The sequence below is a fragment of the Heloderma suspectum genome, chromosome 5, assembly GCF_057233095.1.
Source record: "Heloderma suspectum isolate Gila_16-S chromosome 5, 16-S_ref, whole genome shotgun sequence".
Lineage (NCBI taxonomy): Eukaryota > Metazoa > Chordata > Lepidosauria > Squamata > Helodermatidae > Heloderma > Heloderma suspectum.
The window spans coordinates 50,551,089-50,570,668 of NC_139462.1; the positions used below are offsets into that span (position 1 = coordinate 50,551,089).

General features: G+C 42.5%; 1 long non-coding RNA gene across 1 annotated transcript in view; it reads right to left on the reverse strand.

The window, feature by feature from the left end:
• LOC146343870 (uncharacterized) overlaps positions 1 to 18,918 on the reverse strand; it is a 45,023-nt gene extending 26,105 nt beyond the window's left edge. The window contains exon 1 of the long non-coding RNA XR_014792570.1: positions 18,766 to 18,918. This is a non-coding gene — a long non-coding RNA (uncharacterized LOC146343870). The remainder of the gene's footprint in view (positions 1 to 18,765) is intronic.
• Between the last annotated feature and the right edge of the window lie 662 nt (positions 18,919 to 19,580).

Here is a 19,580-nt window from a genome sequence, read left to right on the forward strand (position 1 = left end):
CACCACTGCCCTGATCCCCTCATTCATATGCTTGTGGAATTATGGTTACAGTATTTAGGTGTACACAGACTATTCAACTACTATGGTGCAGCACAATCCTATACATGTCTATTCAGAAGTAAATGCCATCGAGTTCAATGGAACTTACTCCTTTATAAGTGACTACAGGAATGCAGTCTCAGTCCATTTAGATGCCATTTGGTTAGCTTACTGGGGCTCATTGGCCCTCATTGCTTGTAGCTAACTAAAGCATTTGGGCAACAATTGGTGTCCTCATCTAGCAGCTATAGGGAGAGGAGATTCACAGACATGCAGATCACAAGTAGACAGATTTGAGCCTGTTATATCTACACAATTACAGGGCTGGAAGATCTTATACCAGTCTAACAGAAAGAAAAGTAATGAACTCTTTGATCGTCTATCACATTCACTTTGTGTTCCAGCATTATACTTTGTCAAATAATGCATATCAAGCAGAAATTGCTAAACACTGACAGCTCGGACTGAATGCCTTTATAAAAAAAAAATCAGAGCCAAGACTGTTATAATTAATGTTGCATGAGGTGTAATGTGCTACTAATGCCAAATTGGCCTTAGATTGCATCCTTTTTTCCAGTTTACATAGTCCCTAATTTGCCAGTCCTACTGGTGACAAGAGCGTTTAATGGAGATGTTGACAATAAAATAGTGTAGTTAACACATCATGATTTATTGCTTTATTCCCCACATCCTTGCATCTCAGTAAAAGAATAGATCTTTTAGTATCTGGGTATGTTTTCATGGGCTTTTTACCAGCATAATTAGACTCTACACAATGAAACCACCATCTTGGATTATATAATTCTCCAATTAAAATGGTTTCCAACAATGAACACTTTTGGAAGCTGGGAGAAAAGAAACCAATTGAGGCTGCTAAAACTCCATTCAAGCAAATGTGAATAGTCTTATTTGTGTCTGTCATAAGACAAGCTTTATTTAAATACATGTCTAGTATCATCCCTAAAGAAATGTGAGAATGGAGATATTAAACATAAAACAGGAAATGAAGAAAAGAGAATTTCACTGACAAATTCACTGACTACTGCTCAAGGTGGAATCCATTTCACAACCCTCTCAGAGTTTAAGGAATAGAATACTCCATTACTGAATCAAGCCAGCTTCCTGTCTTCACAAGGCAATTTTCATCCAAGTCAAATGCATATAAATAAAGTGTTCTAAAATGTCTGCAAACACTCTTACTTAGCTTAGAAAAAAGGCAATTATGGGGAGACATGATAGAGGTGTACAAAATCATGCACAGTGTGGAGAAAGTGGATAAGGAGAGGTTTTTCTCCCATTTCCATAATACTAGAACTCAGGGTCATCCCATGAAGTGGAATGGTGGGAGATTCGGGACAGATAAAAGGACTACATCTTCATACCATGCATAGTGAAACTACAGAATTCACTACCTCAAAACGTAGTGATGGCCGCTGACTTTGATGGTTTTAAAAGTGGATTAGACAAATTTATGAAGGTTAAGGCTGTGAATGGCTACTAGTCCTGATAGCCATATATTACCTATATATTGGTAATATCTAGGCTATATATGGAACACAATATGCCTCTCAATATCAGTTGCAGGAGAACATAAGTGGGAGGGTACTACTGCACTTATGTCATACTTGTGGGCTTTCCACAGGCCTCTGGTTTGCCTGAACAGAATGCTGGTCTAGATAGGCCCTTGGTCAGATCCAGCATGGCTGTTCTCATGTTATTCTTATGTTCTTAAAAAAAAAAAAAAAAAACATTGCAGGTATGTGACTATAATAGCCCCATCTTGAGCTTCTGCTACCCAACCATTTTACATGTCAACCACCAGACAAATCACAGGGAGCTGGCCAGCCTAACATATCCCACTACAGTGTGGGCTCCAAAGAAGTGTGTGAACCATCTCCAAGCTAACCTTCTTTACAGCTGGCCTCCTTGGCTGACTGTTGTCATATTTACTAAGGCAGGCCAGCTAATCAGAAACCCCAGGGATCAAACTGGATATCTGTGGGATTGTTGGCAGCATTGTCAAGCAGCTTGTATTCACAGGAGAATTTTGGAAGGTTCAGTCATTTCCCAGATGAGTGGTTGAGACCTCTGCCCATAGCTCAAGTTCTGACCTCATGGATACCAGCACCTTACAGTACTGAGAGAGAAGGATGATGTGAAATACCTTGAGCAGCTGCACTAGTGTGACTACAATGTACAGTCAGGGCCAGAAATACTGGAACAAGGATAACTGTTTTGGCAGTTGGCCTCTGTACACCACCACATTGAAGTTGAAAGGAAACACACCCAGATGGGAGCGAAGTCAGGACTTTCAGCTGTAATTCAAGGAGTTTGACAAAAGTGGGGCACCAACCATTCAGGAAGTACAGCCAGTGACATACACACACACCCATCGTTGGTGGCTCATAAGTAATGGGACAAACCAACATCATTTCAAACTTAAGGATCACTTTTAATACCTGGATGAAAATCCTTTGCAGTCAATGACTGCCTGAAGTCTGGAACCCATGGACATGACCAAATGCTGAGTTTCCTCCCTCAAGATGCTTTGCCAGGCCTTCACTGCAGCTGCCTTCAGCTGCTGCTTGTTTGTGGGTCTTTCTGCCTTCAGTCTTGTCTTCAGTAAGTGAAAAGCATGCTCTATTGGGTGGAGATCAGGTGACTGACTTGGCCATTGAAGAACATCCCACTTCTTTGCCTTCAGAAACTCTTGGGTAGCTTTTGCTGTATGTTTTGGGTCATTATCCATCTGCAATATGAAGCGGCATCCTATCAGTTTGGCAGCATTCGGCTGAATCTGAGCAGAAAGTATAGCCCTATACACTTCAGAATTCATCCTGCTGCTTTGATCAGCAGTCAGGTCATCAGTAAACACCAGTGACCCAGTTCCATTGGCAGCCATACATGCCCATGCCATAACACTGCCTCCACCATGTTTGACAGATGATGTGGTATGCTTTGGATCATGAGCTGTTCCTTTCCTTCTCCATACTTTTCTCTTCCCATCATTCTGGTACAAGTTAATCTTGGTTTCATCAATCCAAAGAATCTTATTCCAGAACTGGGCAGGCTTTTTAGGTGTTTGCTGGCAAAGGCTAATCTGGCCTGTCTGTTCTTGAGTGTTACCAGTGGTTTGCACCTTGTTGTGAAGCCTCTGTATTTACATTCATAAAGCCATCTCTTGACTGTAGATGTTGACAATGACATGCCTACCTCCACAAGAGCGTTCTTGACCTGGCTAGATGTTGTGAAAGGGTTCCTCTTCACCATGAGCAGAATTCTGCGGTCATCCACTTTAGTTGTCTTCCGTGGTCTTCCAGGCCTTTTGCTGTTGCTGAGCTTGCCAGTTAATTCCTTCTTTTTCAGGATGTTCCAAACTGTTGTATTGGCTACTCCCACTGTTTTTGCTATCTCTCTGATGGGTTTATTTTGTTTCCTCAGCCTAATGATGGCCTCCTTCACTCGCATGGACACCTCTTTGGCCCTCATGTGGGGAGTTCCAGTGAACAGCTACCAAATGCAAATGTGACACTCAGAACCACCTCCAGGCCTTTTATCTGCTTGATTGGTCATGGGGTGCCCAGGAAACAGGCCACACCTGGCCATGCAGCTGCTTGTCAGCCATTCGTTCCATTACTTATGAGCCACCAACGATGGGGGGGGGGTGTATGCCACTGGCTATACTTCCTGAATGGTTAGTGCCCCACTTTTGTCAAACCCCTTGAATTACAGCTGAAAGTCCTGACTTCGCTCCCATTTGGGTGTGTTTCCTTTCAACTTCAATGTGGTGGTGTACAGAGGCCAACTGCCAAAACAGTTATCCTTGTTCCAATATTTCTGGCCCTAACTGTATTTTATCTTTAGGTATATACATATAGCTTGTGTAATGTAGTGGATAGAATACCAAATATTGGCATTGCAGACCTAGCTTTAGATCTTTGCTCCACCAGGAGGCTAACTGGGTGGCCTTTGAGTACATCACTGTTTCTTCCTAAATTACCATAAAGGATTGCTGTGGAGATAAAGTGAGATAACTCACGGATCCTACCCTGAGCATCTTAGTAGAAGGCTGGGATACAAAAGTGAAAAAGAAAAATAAGTTGGAAAATGTCATTGACTGTTTTGTGCTAGTGACAAGTATATGATTGACAAACCTAGGGAAAGAAGTTTCTTATTTAACCACAGCTGTTTTAGCTGTCTCATCTTGCCATAAAATACTGATTTTTCTCAATTATACATAAGCCTCTCCAGGAGCCTTTTCGGCTGAGAAGCAGGATAAAAAGGCTTGAAAGAAAGAAAGAAAGAAAGAAAGAAAGAAAGAATATGTTTTCATCTGACCTCAAGAATACAGTTGTAAAGGGAAAGGGTTGCTGGAATACTAAACCCACTGTTCTCTTTCCTTTTTCCTGGGTAGCTAAAATGTTAGTGAACAGCAGCACGGATAGTGCACAAATACCCATTAATGTCAGCTGAAGAGAGAGATGCCAAACAGCAACTTGGGCCCAGTCTACATGGCCATTTTAGTGCAGAGCAACAGCACATCAGGGCTGTTCACAACAGATGATGCTGTTGTCAATCTGCAACTTCCCTCTGGAAAAGGCACATTTTCAGGAAGTCCTTTTAGTGCATCTTTTTTCCTAATACGCAGCTCCCAAGTAGTTCTGCTACAGTGTGCCCCATCTCCCCATATTAAATCCTGGGTATGCCTATTTCTCCTCCTGAGAAACCTGTACGAGGGTCAAGAAGCAACAGTAAGAACCAGACATGGAACAACCGATTGGTTCAAAATTGGGAAAGGAGTACGACAAGGCTGCATATTGTCACCCTGCTTATTTAACTTATATGCAGAGTACATCATGAGAAATGCCGGGTTGGATGAATCACAGGTCGGAATTAAGATTGCTGGGAGAATTATCAACAACCTCCGATATGCAGACGATACCACCCTAATGGCAGAAAGCGAAGAGGATCTAAAGAGCCTCTTGTTGAGGGTGAAAGAGGAGAGTGCAAAAGCTGGTTTGAAACTCAACATTAAAAAAACGAAGATCATGGCATCTGGCCCCATCACTTCCTGGCATATAGAAGGGGAAGAAATGGAAGTAGTGACAGATTTTACTTTCTTGGGCTCCAAGATCACCACAGACGGTGACTGTAGCCATGAAATTAAAAGACGCTTGCTCCTTGGGAGGAAAGCTATGGCCAACCTAGACAGCATAGTAAGAAGCAGAGACATCACCTTGCCGACAAAGGTCCGTCTAATCAAAGCTATGGTTTTCCCAGTAGTAATGTATGGCTGTGAGAGCTGGACTATAAGGAAGGCTGAGCGCCGAAGAATTGATGCTTTCGAACTGTGGTGCTGGAGAAGACTCTTACGAGTGCCCTGGACTGCAAGGAGGTCAAATCAGTCCATCCTAAAGGAAATCAACCCTGAGTGCTCATTGGAAGGACAGATACTGAAGCTGAAGCTCCAATATTTTGGCCACCTAATGCGAAGAGAAAACTCCCTGGAAAAGACCCTGATGCTGGGAAAGACTGAAGGCAGAAGGAGAAGGGGACGGCAGAGGATGAGATGGCTAGATAGCATCACGGATGCAATGAATATGAACTTGAGCACGCTCTGGGAGAGAGCGCAGGACAGGAGGGCCTGGCGTGCTATGGTCCATGGGGTCACGAAGAGCCGGACACGACTGAACGACTGAACAACAACAACAATGCCTATTTATGTGACCTGTCTGTGACCACCCATTTTCCCCCCATTCCCTCTTTTTCCCCATTCTCAGTAGGGCTGCTTTCCCATTCACAATACCTAGCATCTTTTTTCCCATTCAGAATAGCGCAGTAGTGCTGTTTCATTCATGCCCAATAGTGGAGTAGCTGCTTCCCCCTTTCACAGTATGCAGCCTGTTTTTCCCATTCACAATAGCACAGTATCTTTTAATCTTTCATAATATCCCAATGGTGGATGAGAGGGGAGAGGTGTGGGGGAAACTACAGGGGCTTTATTCAGTGCTCCCAGTAAACTTCCCTGAGCAGGGGAACATGGACAGGGATGGAGAACAAGTCTATTTTATTTGCTGAGCAGCACCTACAGGGCTGATGATGTTCAGTTCTACTCTGCCCACCCAACCCCAAAGTATGGGGATTTCAAGCGCTATGTGACCTGTGAAAGTGGGGTTTTAGGTAGTGTATTCTCTGCTTTTCTTGCTTTGTGAGCCCCTGATGAACCAAAGGGATTTCATGAAAATCTTGATATAACCAGAAAGCGCTTCTCATTCTGTTTCCATGTAAATTGGGTCTCATCCACCAGTTTATCACAGCATATAATCTCACCAATACGTATTTGAAAAAAGACAAGTGACCCATGAACTAATCCCCCTGTTTGCCATTCTTCATAGTACCAACCAAAGTATGTACTGACATCTGTTTCTGGAGTTTGATTCTATATAGTGCAAATAGTATGCCAGGTATAATATTGTCACTGAAGATCATCTAGGAAGGTATCTGCAGGATCACTTTGTGAAAATTAAGTAATAATTAAAAAACTGTACCAAACGCCCAGTGTTGGCTCCAAGCAATATTCCACACCTCTCATGGACATTGGCAAAACGCTGTTCCTGGGTCAGGTCTTTGATCACCATCTATAGCTCTTCTAACACAAGACATAGGTAGCTGTCATATATCAAATCAAACCATTGGTCCATCTAGCTTAGTACTGTCTACTCTGACTGGTAGCAGTTCTCTAGGGTTTCAGACAGAGGTCTTTCCTTGAACCTAGGACCTTTAACATGCAACATATGTGCTCTACTACTGATCTACAGCACTCCCGCTGCCTTGCTATAAAAAACATTATCTTAAGATTGCATACCATATTCATTTTTCATGTATCAAATGCCAAATGGTCTATGCACTTTTTCATAGTTCTTTCAACCTGGCGGTTATTGAAATACTTTGGGTTCAACTCAACATCAACGAGACAATTTTAATACCGTTATTGAAATAGTAGCTACAAATATCTTGCCAAGTCGACTAAAAAATTGTCTGGCTTTCTTTTCATCTCTTTCTTTCTCAGGGTAAGAAAATCTTCATTTGCACTAGAGTTGTTTATTGTTCTATGCTTATTTTCTAGTGGTGTCTAATTTCTGGTTTTTGAGTTTCCAAGACTCATTTTCCAAATTTTGCTCCGTAACTGAAATTTGTTTCAACTCTAGTGAAGCAGAAACCCATTATCCATACTTGGCTCTATAAATGTGGTGATTATCTGAATTCAATGTGGCTTGCTGTGGACATAACATTGTGTGAATAGAATACTACCTCTGTACATACATTTTGATTCCATTTCCCAGGCACCGTCATTTGGGTAAAGGAGATTGCACTGGATTTCTATGCAAAATAACTAGTTCAAGAGCTTGGATTTTAAAATAGCAAGCTAAGCAGCATTATTCTGAGAATTAAAAATATCATACTACCTACCACACCATGCTTACTACAGTTTGATAATATTCTGATGAGATAAGCTCTTACAACATCATAAGAAGCTATCCATGCATCTAGTGGCATGCTCCCCTTTGGGTTCATCTTAATAAATTAATAATGGAATAAATCTAAATATATGAAAAGAGATGTGAGAAGATTAGTTGATGAACCTCTCTATAATGAATCAGGAGGAATGTTTCACATCTTAGATTTCCAGATGGAATTTGCTGCTTCAGAAATGTGTGTATTAAAGCACAATTCACAAGCATGATTCCCACACACCATTCACTCTACTATATCTGTATCATTTAACTTCTTATTTTCAAAGCCAGGTGATTCTAGCACTGAATAGCAAACCTTTACAGAAGAAACCATTTCCCCTGCAGCAGTTACAGTAAATAAATGGAACAGGCAAAGCAGATACAGCAGCCGCTACAATTTCTTGTATAAGCAATAATACACAGCAGGGAGCTATGTCAATTTTGAAGGCTACTGTTCTTAATACAGTACCAAGTTGCCAAGGCAATATCCTGTCAAAGAGAAAATCTCATCAGTAGAACAGGAGACCTGTTTGAGCAGTTCCTGGGGAGTAGACTAAGAACTTTTTTAAAGCGGTGGGGGGACAGCTTTCCTGCCGACCATATTTAATGGCTAATTTGTATTAATTTAATTTGATATCCTCTTATATATCTGTGCTTTAGACAAGATAAACACTTCACTTTCAACTGAATATAATCTAACAATTTTCTGAATACTACAATGGTTGAAAATGAAGCATGTTCCTAAATGGGCCATTAAAATGATTGATTAATCCATGGGCTGTCAGTAGCTACTGGCTATGTATAATAGTTGAGGTGCAAAACTAGATGGTAAAAAAACAAAAAAGAACTTGTATGTTGTGATAAAAAGATCTGCTTTTGCAGGATTGTAGATACCGGTTTGTAGTCTAATTCAGATGCAGAGCCATCTTGGCAAATTCATAGTTTCCACTACAAAAGCCATTTAAAAATGGAAGCTTTTCTTTTTCTTTTTTTAAAACCTTTCCATATCAGATAAGTATATTGTGTTTTTTCTGTAGCTCTTTAGGTTGAGGAATGTATTTGTTGACACTAAATAATTTTAATCATACCTAATTTTAGAATTAATCATTTATTCTTAGCATCTAACTTTTATGTTTCTTTTATGTTTCTGTCCTCTGCCCCATTTGTAATTTAAGCACTGCTCTGAATTGTATTGGAACAGCAGTACAAAGATGTCATGGAAAAGTCTCTTCAGTGAATGGACACATGGAACAGATACACTGTCCTGAGTATTAAGCAAAATGCAAAAAATCAAAAAGATGCTATGCTGGAAACGGGGCAGGTGGTTCTTTCAGACTATGCTGTTCCACTGAACTGGCAGGATCTTATTCCACAAACAAAGAGGAGCGATTTCCTGCTTGGGACCTTTGCTGTACATCATTTTATACATATTCTGGTTGTAATTACTGAGGATGATTGTGGTCAAGGTTGCAGTAATGCAGAGACTTCACTGATGGGGGAACTTGTACAGAACAGCATCAAGAAGCAGATAGCAGGACAATTGTTCACCTAAGGGACCTAGTAGAAAGCATATGGTATAAAAATATTTCAATCCACACACAGTTGGATACTGGTGTAGTTGCCTTACTATGTAGCCTACCTATTTTTATTGGTCTACATAAATTTTTGATAATGTTTGGAATGGGTGGGGAAAAAACAACACCTGGTTTTGCTGAAACTATAGGGAAGTTGGAAGCTTTGTTAAGTTTCTAGTCCTCCACAGGGCACAGTAGTGTTTCAATGTTCAGCGGGAAAGGAAACAAAATCCGAATGGATTATATGGATGGATATCTATCAGTCTATTACAGCATCGGCATCACTTTCATCCCCACAAGCTATGTTTGTGTTTGTTTGTTAAATTTATACCCCACCTTTTCATACAAAATGCCCAAGAGGGCTACCAACGATAAAATACATAATACATAACAAACTTGCAGTGACAGCTTATTCATTCTTAAATGACTTATTGCTTGCCTGTGCAGTCCCACAAGTGTCCTTGGCAATGTGAAGGAAAGTAAGAACTCCTTACAAAATAATGTACTCCAAAATTTGTCGCCCGCATGTGTGGCATTATAACCAATATCTACAATCCTATCAAAGATGAACTTTTGTCACAATTTGCAGTTGTATCATGGGCAGCACCAGGAAATGGAGAACAAACTCAAGTCTCAAAGCCAATGAATAGTGGAATTTATTACGATGTCCTACTAAGCAGAACCTGCTGGCGCAATTCTGCCTCATCTGGCTGTCTGACTTGGCTCAGGAAGTGCCTCGCTCTAACTTTGGCACCCACCACTATGTCAACAGTCTGGATAAAGAAGCAAAAGGACCCAACGCAATCATGTCCATGGATATCGCTTTTGTGTTCTACGTGGAAAGTTTAGCTCAACAACACCATGTCCTAATTTTTTTAATGTACAAAGGCACAGTAAATATAGAACATTTTGTGAATAACTAAACAGTGCTGGGAAAGATGCATACATTGAGAATCACCCTAAATTCAAAGCATACGGTTCTATCCAAAGTTAGTCCTACTTAGAGTGGACCCATTCAGATAAATGGGTCTTAAGTTAGACTCATATTGGATACAACCCATAAGGCTGTTTTGGAAAAATCCCAAATGCAAATTTTCCTCTTATCTTTATAAAAGTACATGGCTCAAGAGTTACACATTTTCAGTGACCCAAGCAGAATCCTGAGAGAGACCATAAATATGGTTTTACTCAGTGTGTGTGTGTGTGTTTCTAATGAGTTACTTCCATCAGACCCTATCAAACTTTATGCATATATAAACCATAGGAGTCCATTGGCATGTCCTAGAGTTATACATCCTCAAATTAGTTATCAGTCCCTCAATATTGCAATTTGGCAAAGTTGTGAAGTCAAAAGAGAAATATGATTTTAGCATCTAGAAGAAAGCCATCCTTGCCGAGACCTCAAAAACCATTTCAGGATTCTGGATCAGGTGTGACACAGGCAAAAATAAAGTGATGCACTTGATAGCTAAACCTTTTAATTCATTAAGGAATAGCACACAGCCCTTTGTGAAGTCCAATGATATGTGTGCTTGATGGAAAAGAAGAAAAATAAGCAGATTTGTCTGAAAAATTGTTTCAGCCTTTCCCACTCTCTGGGTGGGCAGGAGAGCCTTGGCAAAGGAGTTCACATTAATAAGAATGAATAGCTAAAGCTGATCTTTGAGCAAACTATTATGAGGCTCTACTTCCCCTGTAAAATCTTGTCTGTGCCTGTTGTCAGGGCTTGGAACAGGTAGTGGAAGAGCTATATAACATTTCTGCCAAAGCTGCCCCCTTATGGGGCCTACCTCTGCCCTTTTAATTTCCCATTTACTACAGCACCTGTTCCTCAGCTACAGCTCTGCCTCTTTATACAGGAAGGGTTCTGAAATGGCCAAGTTTTCATATAGTGTCCGAATTCCTTTATCCCTTCCTTTATCCCCAGCCATGTGCTCCCAAAAGGGGGTGGGGGCTCTAAACATTTGAAAGTTTGCAGGAATGGGAAGAAATTTCATGCACAGGTTCCGCTCATGGGGAGGCACCAGATGCACAGCTAAAACCCTGCATAGCTATGCCTCTCCATGGGAAACGTGGAGATTGTACCAAATGTGGAGGCATTGGGTAGGCACGGTGATGAAAAGACACTCTGGAAGTTTGCAGAGTACTTCTCCAATGGAGGGGAGGAGGGCGTAGTTGGCTTCGTAATCTGTTGCTAGGCAGATCTCAGAAACAGAGATCGGCAGAGAGGAGCAGAGCTTTTGAGTGCTCTTGCCAAGCGACTCTGTAGGTGATCTCTTTAACCCATGCTGGATGACATGCTAACCCACAATGGGTAAAATAACCCTTACTGCAGACTGTGGGTTACCAGGGGGTCTTATTTGGGGTAAATAAACAACTGTGAGTTGGAAACAGCTCACAGACGACATGCTTAACCCACCATGGATTAAATAAACCATCATGAGTTAATGTGTTGTCCAAAACCAGTCAATGTCTTTTGACTGGTAGCACAAGGAGTCATCCATCTGGAAGCATCCTGTGGTTTAATTTAGGACCCAGCTGTTCTCATACATATATTCTTACTCGCAAACACATGGTGTTATAGATTTTATACTCCTGAGGTTATGCAAACATTTCAGAGTTCTCAGAGATATATTTCAAAGCAGCACTGCAGTTTGGGTTCTGTAGTCTTAAAGCTTGTGTTCTTTTCTGGAAATAGAATAAAGATGAACTGGAGAGGCAATATTCAAATTTTAAATAGGCCTTGTAAATTTCAACAACTTACACGGTACGACTGGAATTCTAGAGTTCTTTGGGATGAAATGGTGAAAATATTATGATACAGATATTGCAAGAATATAGAATTCTTATTGCTGTGCTCTTGTATAATTTTGTTCCATTGTCCTAAGAAGAAAAGTGTAAGTATGCAAAGTATAACGCTAATTTTTCCAAGGAGGTCCAAATTATACAAAAATAACATGTGCCATCTGTAGTTTATTTGCTTAGAAAAAGAGCTTCCTTTAGACATGCGTGGAGATGCAGTTTTCTTAGAATTTTTAAAATTGATTCAAGGTTTTTTTAATTAACATGAGCATTAATATTGTTTCTCTCTTCCTTTAGCCTTGACTTGAGCCGGACATCCTAGAGAGTGAAGTCAAGTGGGCCTTAGGAAGCCTTACTAACAACAAAGCTAGTGGAGATGACAGTATTCCAGCTGAGCTATTTAAAATCCTAAAAGATGATGCTGTTAAAGTGCTGCACTCAATATGCCAACACATTTGGAGCACTCAAGACTGGAAAAGTTCAGTTTACATTCCAGTTCCAAAGAAGGGCAATGCCAAGGAGTGTTCAAACTACCGCACAATTGCGCTCATTTCACATGCCAGCAAGGTGATGCTCAAAATCCTACAAGCTAGGCTTCAGCAGTAGGCGAACCGAGAACTACCGGAAGTACAAACTGGGTTTCAAAGAGGCAGAGGAACTAGAGATCAAATCGCCATCATTCACTGGATCACGGAGAAAGCAAGAGAATTCCAGAAAAACGTCTATTTCTGCTCCATTGACTACGCTAAAGCCTTTGATTGTGTGGATCACAACAAACTGTAGCAAATTCTTAAAGAGATGGGAGTACCAGACCACCTGACCTGTCTCCTGAGAAACCTGTACGAGGGTCAAGAAGCAATAGTAAGAACCAGACATGGAACAACCAACTGGTTCAAAATTGGGAAAGGAGTATGACAAGGCTGTGTATTGTCGCCCTGCTTATTTAACTTATATGCAGAGTACATCATGAGAAACGCCGGGTTGGATAAATCACAGGTCGGAATTAAGATTGCCGGGAGAATAATCAACAACCTCAGATACGCGGACGATACCACCCTAATGGCAGAAAGTGAAGAGGATCTAAAGAGCCTCTTGTTGAAGGTGAAAGTGGAGAGTGCAAAAGCTGGTTTGAAACTCAACATTAAAAAAACTAAGATCATGGCATGTGGCCCCATCACTTCCTGGCATATAGAAGGAGAAGAATTGGAAGCAGTGACAGATTTTATTTTCTTGGGCTCCAAGATCACCACAGACGGTGACTGTAGCCATGAAATTAAAAGACGCTTGCTCCTTGGGAGGAAAGCTATGGCAAACCTAGACAGCATAGTAAGAAGCAGAGACATCACCTTGCCGACAAAGGTCCGTCTAATCAAAGCTATGGTTTTCCCAGTAGTAACGTATGGCTGTGAGAGCTGGACTATAAGGAAGGCTGAGCGCCGAAGAATTGATGCTTTCGAACTGTGGTGCTGGGGAAGACTCTTACGAGTCCCCTGGACTGCAAAGTTGTCAAATCAGTCAATCCTAAAGGAAATCAACCCTGACTGCTCATTGGAAGGACAGATACTGAAGCTGAAACTCAAATATTTTGGCCACCTAATGCGAAGAGAAAAGTCACTGGAAAAGACCCTGATGCTGGGAAAGATTGAAGGCAAAAGGAGAAGGGGACGGCAGAGGATGAGATGGCTAGATAGCATCACCGATGCAATGAATATGAACTTGAGCACACTCCGGGAGAGAGCGGAGGACAGGAAAGCCTGGCGTGGTATGGTCCATGGGGTCACGAAAAGTCGGACACGACTTAACGACTGAACAACAATCATGTGTCATAATGTCGCTCCCAAAGAATATAAGGGTTTGTTTCCATAACATGTTCATAGTTGATTTTATCACACTTATTTTAGTCCTGGTCTTTGGAGATGGGAACATGAAAGAAGAAGAAGAAGAAGAAGAAGAAGAAGAAGAAGAAGTCATGATAATGGAACTATGCTAAGACCATCATAAACTGAAGCAACCAATTTGCATTTACAGTTTACCATATGTGCTATCCTGTCATGTCTGCTGATATACAGGACTGCATATGAAGATCCCCCCAAGCCTATTAAATGGGGAAAATCTTTCCACTGTAGTTATGTTGTAGACCAGGGGTGGGCAGAAAGTAACTCTCTAGATGTTTTGGACAGTTTCTAGCATTCCTGATCATTGGCCATGCTGGCCAGGCCTTCCGGGAGCTGAAATGCAAAACATCGGGAGATCTATCTTATGCCCACCCCTGCTGCAGACCATGGGGGTGTTTCCACCAGTGATTTACTCCGAGCTGGCTAAGTATTGTGGTCGTTAGGGATACATGAAAAACCAGATTTCCTGAGACTGCTTAAAGTCCGATTCTTTTCTTTAAGTTGGGTTCTCCTTGGTATAGTTGCTGTATGCCCCAACCCCGGCATTTACCTCTGGTATGCTAGCCCTGCCCAGGGGTGTGCCTTTCACCATGACCCTGGTCAAGGGGTGTTTCCTGTGTGTTTCCTGTCCCTGCACAAACCAATTAGTGTCCACTCAGAAGTAACTCCCATTGTGGTCCATGAGCTTGTCCTCTGAATGCCCACATCAGTACTTAGAGAGATCCCCCTCCATTGACATGGCACAGTTTAAAGCCCAATTCCCTAAGTGCAGTTAAGCGCAATCTCAGGGCTCTGATTCTCCATTGTTTGCTTTATTGCCTTAGGAAGTAACTAATTCACAGCTTCGTTATAGAGATCCTGTGCAGTATCAGTTTGGTTAGAAAGGGGGCTGTTTTCCCATCCCTGTGTTCTCCCCCCGCCTTCCCAGCACAAGCATATGTGTGTCTACTCAGAAGTAACTCCCATTGTGTTTAATGAGGCTTGGGGCTCATTGGGAGGCTTGTTTTACAAATGTGTATAAGGGGAAGTAATTTCTTCTCACCTTCCCTTTAGAGCCTAGAGGGGTGGGGGGAAGACTCTCCTATACTTCCTGGAAGATGGGCTGTTGGCAAGGGACGGGTTGCACCTCACAAAGGATGGGAAGAATGTGTTTGGCCACAGCATGAAGAACTTCATCAGGAAGGCTCTAAACTGAATCCTACGGGGAAGGGAGATGTAAAGTTGGGGGTGACAGTAGACGTAGGCACATGCACCGCAACGGAGTGAACAGGTCTAATAGCACCCAATAATAGTCTTCACAAACATGTAGGAAGAAAGCCAGACTATGAAGCACATGGTCTTCGATGTCTATATACTAATGCCCAGAGTATGGGAAACAAACAGAACGAACTTGAACTCTTAATACAAGAGGGAAATTATGACTTGATAGGTATAACTGAGACTTGGCGGGATGACTCTTATGACTGGAATACAGCAATTGAAGGATATAACTTGTTCAAAAAGAACAGGAGGAACAGAAAGGGGGGTGGGGTTGCACTGTATGTGAAAAATACATATATCTGCACAGAAATACAGGAGGATGAGCTTGGTAGCCCCATCGAGAGCATCTGGATCAAAATAAATGGAGCAAAGAATAAAAGAAACCTGATGGTTGGAGTCTACTACTGTGGACATAATATACCTCAACTTCAGCAAAGCTTTCGACAAAGTGCCCCATGATATCCTGATGAGCAAAGTAGCTCTAAGTGGGCTAGATGAAACAACGATCCGGTGGATCCACAGTTGGCTACAGAATCGGACTCAAAGAGTGCTTCTCAATGGGACCTTCTCAAACTGGGGAGAAGTAACGACTGGGGTACTGCAGGGCTCAGTCTTGGGCCCAGTGCTCTTCAACATTTTTATTAATGACTTGGAGGAGGAGGTACAGGGAATGCTGATCAAATTTGCAGATAACACAAAATTAGGCAGGATAGCTAATACTTTGGAAGACAGAAACAAAATTCAAAGTGATCTTGATAGACTGGAGCGCTGGGCAGAAAACAACAGAATGACATTTAATAGGGATAAATGCCAAGTTCTGCACCTAGGAAAAAGAAACCACATGCACAGTTACAAGATGGGGGATATGTGGCTCAACAACACTACAAGCGAGAAGGATCTTGGAACTGTTGTCGATCACAAGCTGAATATGAGCCAACAGTGTGATGTGGCTGCAAAAAAGGCCAATGCTCTTTTGGGCTGCATTAATAGAAGCATAGCTTCCAAATCCAGGGAAGTACTAGTTCCCCTCTACTCCGCACTGGTTAGGCCTCATCTGGAGTACTGTGTCCAGTTCTGGGCACCACATTTTAAGAAGGACGCAGACAAACTGGAGAGGGTTCAGAGGAGGGCAACAAAGATGATCAGGGGACTGGAAACAAAGCCCTATGAGGAGAGACTGAAAGAACTGGGCATGTTTAGCCTTGAGAAGAGAAGACTGAGGGGAGATATGATAGCGCTCTTCAAGTACTTGAAAGGTTGTCACAGAGAGGAAGGCCAGGATCTCCTCTCGATCATCCCAGAGTACAGGACATGGAATAATGGGCTCAAGTTACAGGAAGCCAGATTCCAGCTGAACATCAGGAAAAAGTTTCTGACTGTTAGAGCAATACAACAATGGAACCAATTACCTAGGGGGGTAGTAGGCTCTCCCACACTGGAGACGTTCAAGACGAGGCTGGTCAGCCATCTGTCAGGGATGCTCTGACTTGAATTCTTGCATTGAGCAGGGGGTTGGACCCGATGGCCTTGTAGGCCCCTTCCATCCCTACTATTCTATGATTCTATGATTGTATTGCTTGAGCAGCCCTGCCACTCAGATTACATTCACTCCAACCCCCCACCCCACCCAGACATAAATTATGTGACGCCACTTAGAATGGTGCAATGTACACCCTCATGGAGCCCTGACCGGACCAAAAGCGGCTCCTACAAAAATGTGGGTGAGTCACTCCTCCCTTCTCCTTCCATTGTCGTGGAAAGAGGGCCTGGGAGTGGGGAACCTCTGGTCCATGAGCTGGATGTGGCAAACACAGCATCCCCATCCAGCCTACCAGCCATTCCTGCCTAGCCCCAGCTCCCTTCTATGGGCCCTCCCCCAATCCCCCCTCTTCCCAGCTGCTCAGCTCTTTCTGTGCTGCTCACCTGAGTGGCATGAAACAGCTGAGCTGTGGAAAAAATGGGTCTGTGGGACAGTGTTTGGTCAGCTGAGCAGTGGGATTCTGCAGGCCCCTTCCCCCACCGCCCAGCTGTTTCCCAGTGACCACCTGAGCAGCATGCTGAGCAGTGGGGGTGGAGAGACCATGGGGGGAAGGTGAGATTTAAACCTCAACTTTTCTGTGGCCTTTCCCCTCCCACACTGCTCCACTGATGGCTGGAAAACAGCTGAGCAGCACAGGGGAGTGTGTGTGTGTGTGTGTGTGTGAGAGAGAGAGAGAGAGAGAGAGAGAGAAGGTGGCGAGGGCTGTGTGTCTGTGAATGGGTGTGTGTGGTGGGGGAGCTATATGTATATTTGTTTATGTGTATGCACTTTTGGCTTTGGTCCTGCACACCACAGGCATCAGCCCTGCCCACCGTCACTGTGAGCTCCAACCACTTTCCCCCATGGGAATGCAGTCCTCAGCGGGGACACACACACACACCTAAAGCCGCATGCAATATACGCAGAGAAAGAATGAACACAAAAACTACAGTCTTTTAAGTTAAGTTTTCATAGTTTTAGCTATGAAATACAAAGATTGATAGATAATAACCCTGATTTATTTAATGGATTACTTTATCAGCCTTACACATGCAACTGTTTCATTACTTTACCTTAAATTTGACAAAGAAAAGCTCCAAATATTGCAACTGGCACGTTCCTCCTTGGCAATGAGGTAAAAGCTTAAATCTAAAGATCTTACTCTTAATAACTGTGGCATTGTTGTTGCTATACGAGCCCAAGAGACTGCTACTTGTCACCTCTGTCAGCAAATACCTTGGCATTATTATACTGCTACTTAGGCCTCCCTAAGACATGTAAAGTTCTACCATTCTATCAAGCAAATTCTTAGATGGGGTTTGTTTGGGTGTTTTACTATTATTGGGGTGGGGGTGTTATTTTTAAAAATGTATTATTATAGCCAGCTGGAGCAAGCTAATCAAATTGTTGGGCGGGGAGGGGGAGAGGTTTGCATGTTGGAAAGGAGTGGTAGGGCAAAGTGGACAATTAACAGAAGAAAGTGTCAGAGTGAGTGAATAATGAATGGGGATCTTGAGGGGCCTCAACCAATGTGATTAGCTAGCCATAATTGCTTTATTCTGGAATAAGCTGTGTAAATGAGTGTTATACTGTCTGTGAAACAGTGTAGGTTGGAGAAAGTAATTTAGTGGCTCTTGTTTTCACTGGCAATGAAAGCAGATTAAATGGCTCCATGACTTCATCCTGGATTTATGCTATCATAACATGTTATTTTTGCATTTCTAACTTGAAAAATGTACACTGAGAGCATGCATGATACCAAATGATAGGGGCCGTGCCCTACAAGGTAATACTGCTACTTGTCGTTTCTGCCATTTGAGGTCTTTCTCTATATTGCAAGCCTTGGGATGTTTACTTTCAGCTTCTTTCCAAAACAAAACAAAACACTGTAAACCTGTTTATTACTTTGCACTTATTCACCATCACCATTTCAATGCCTTTCTCAAGTAAGATTTTTGAAAGCTGCCAGCCACATACCAAATATTTGTTTTCCATGTCTAAAAATAAATAAAACCTGCTTGCTCTTATGGGGGGAAAAGAGAAACAGCTGCCCTTTCTTTTATGTACAGTGCTTTTCGATGACTGGTGCTATACACACATAATAGTTAGAAAAGCAAAATTAGGGGGAAATTTTCTAAATACAGTTAAGTCAACTCACTCACCTTTGTACTGCACAAATTCCAGTTAAGTCAACGTATTTGCACATCTGAAAACTGCCAAAGAAATAGCCGTGTGGGCCTGTAGTAGCAAAAGCAATTAAGGGAGCAATCCTATGCAAGTTTAGATACACAAAAGGCCTACAACTCCCAGCATTCCCTAGCCAGCATGACTGGCTGGGAAATGCTGGAAGTTGCAGAACTTTTTCAGTGTAAACGTGGATAGGATTGTACTATAAGGCTGCAATCCAATACACAGCTTCAAGAGAGTAAGCAACGCTAAACTCAATGAGATACAATGGACTCCAGAGCCCTGAGGCAACTGATAGACTAATAAATATACTGTGGCATACACTTTGGTGGGGCAAATGAGTCAAAGGGACACAGTACAAAAATACTTGAACATTCTGGGGAAGCAGTTTATATAAATCTCTTCTATGTGGTAATTGGAGCTTTTGCGACTAGTGGGGGAAATGCCTAAAAATCGAGTTCCCCACTTACCGGGGAGCTGCCAGTGTGAGTGTGCGCAGGTCCTGTAGCGGGAAAGTGGCTGGGGTGTGGCCATGAAGAAATGACCTAAATAGGAACAGCAGCAAGCATTTCCCTCTCTGGTTCCTCCTGGCTCATAAGAGAGCAGGGCCTCATGTGTTGGCTGGCACCATTACCATTGCCGGCTTCAGAGGACACCATGCAGAGAAGGAAGAAGCAGCAAAGGCGAAGACTGTAGTAGGGAAGACCAGCAAGCAGCTGAGGCCCAACAAAGGCAAAAGCTGGGAAGGAGCGGCAACAGCAAGGGCAACAGCAAGGGCAACAGCAGCAGA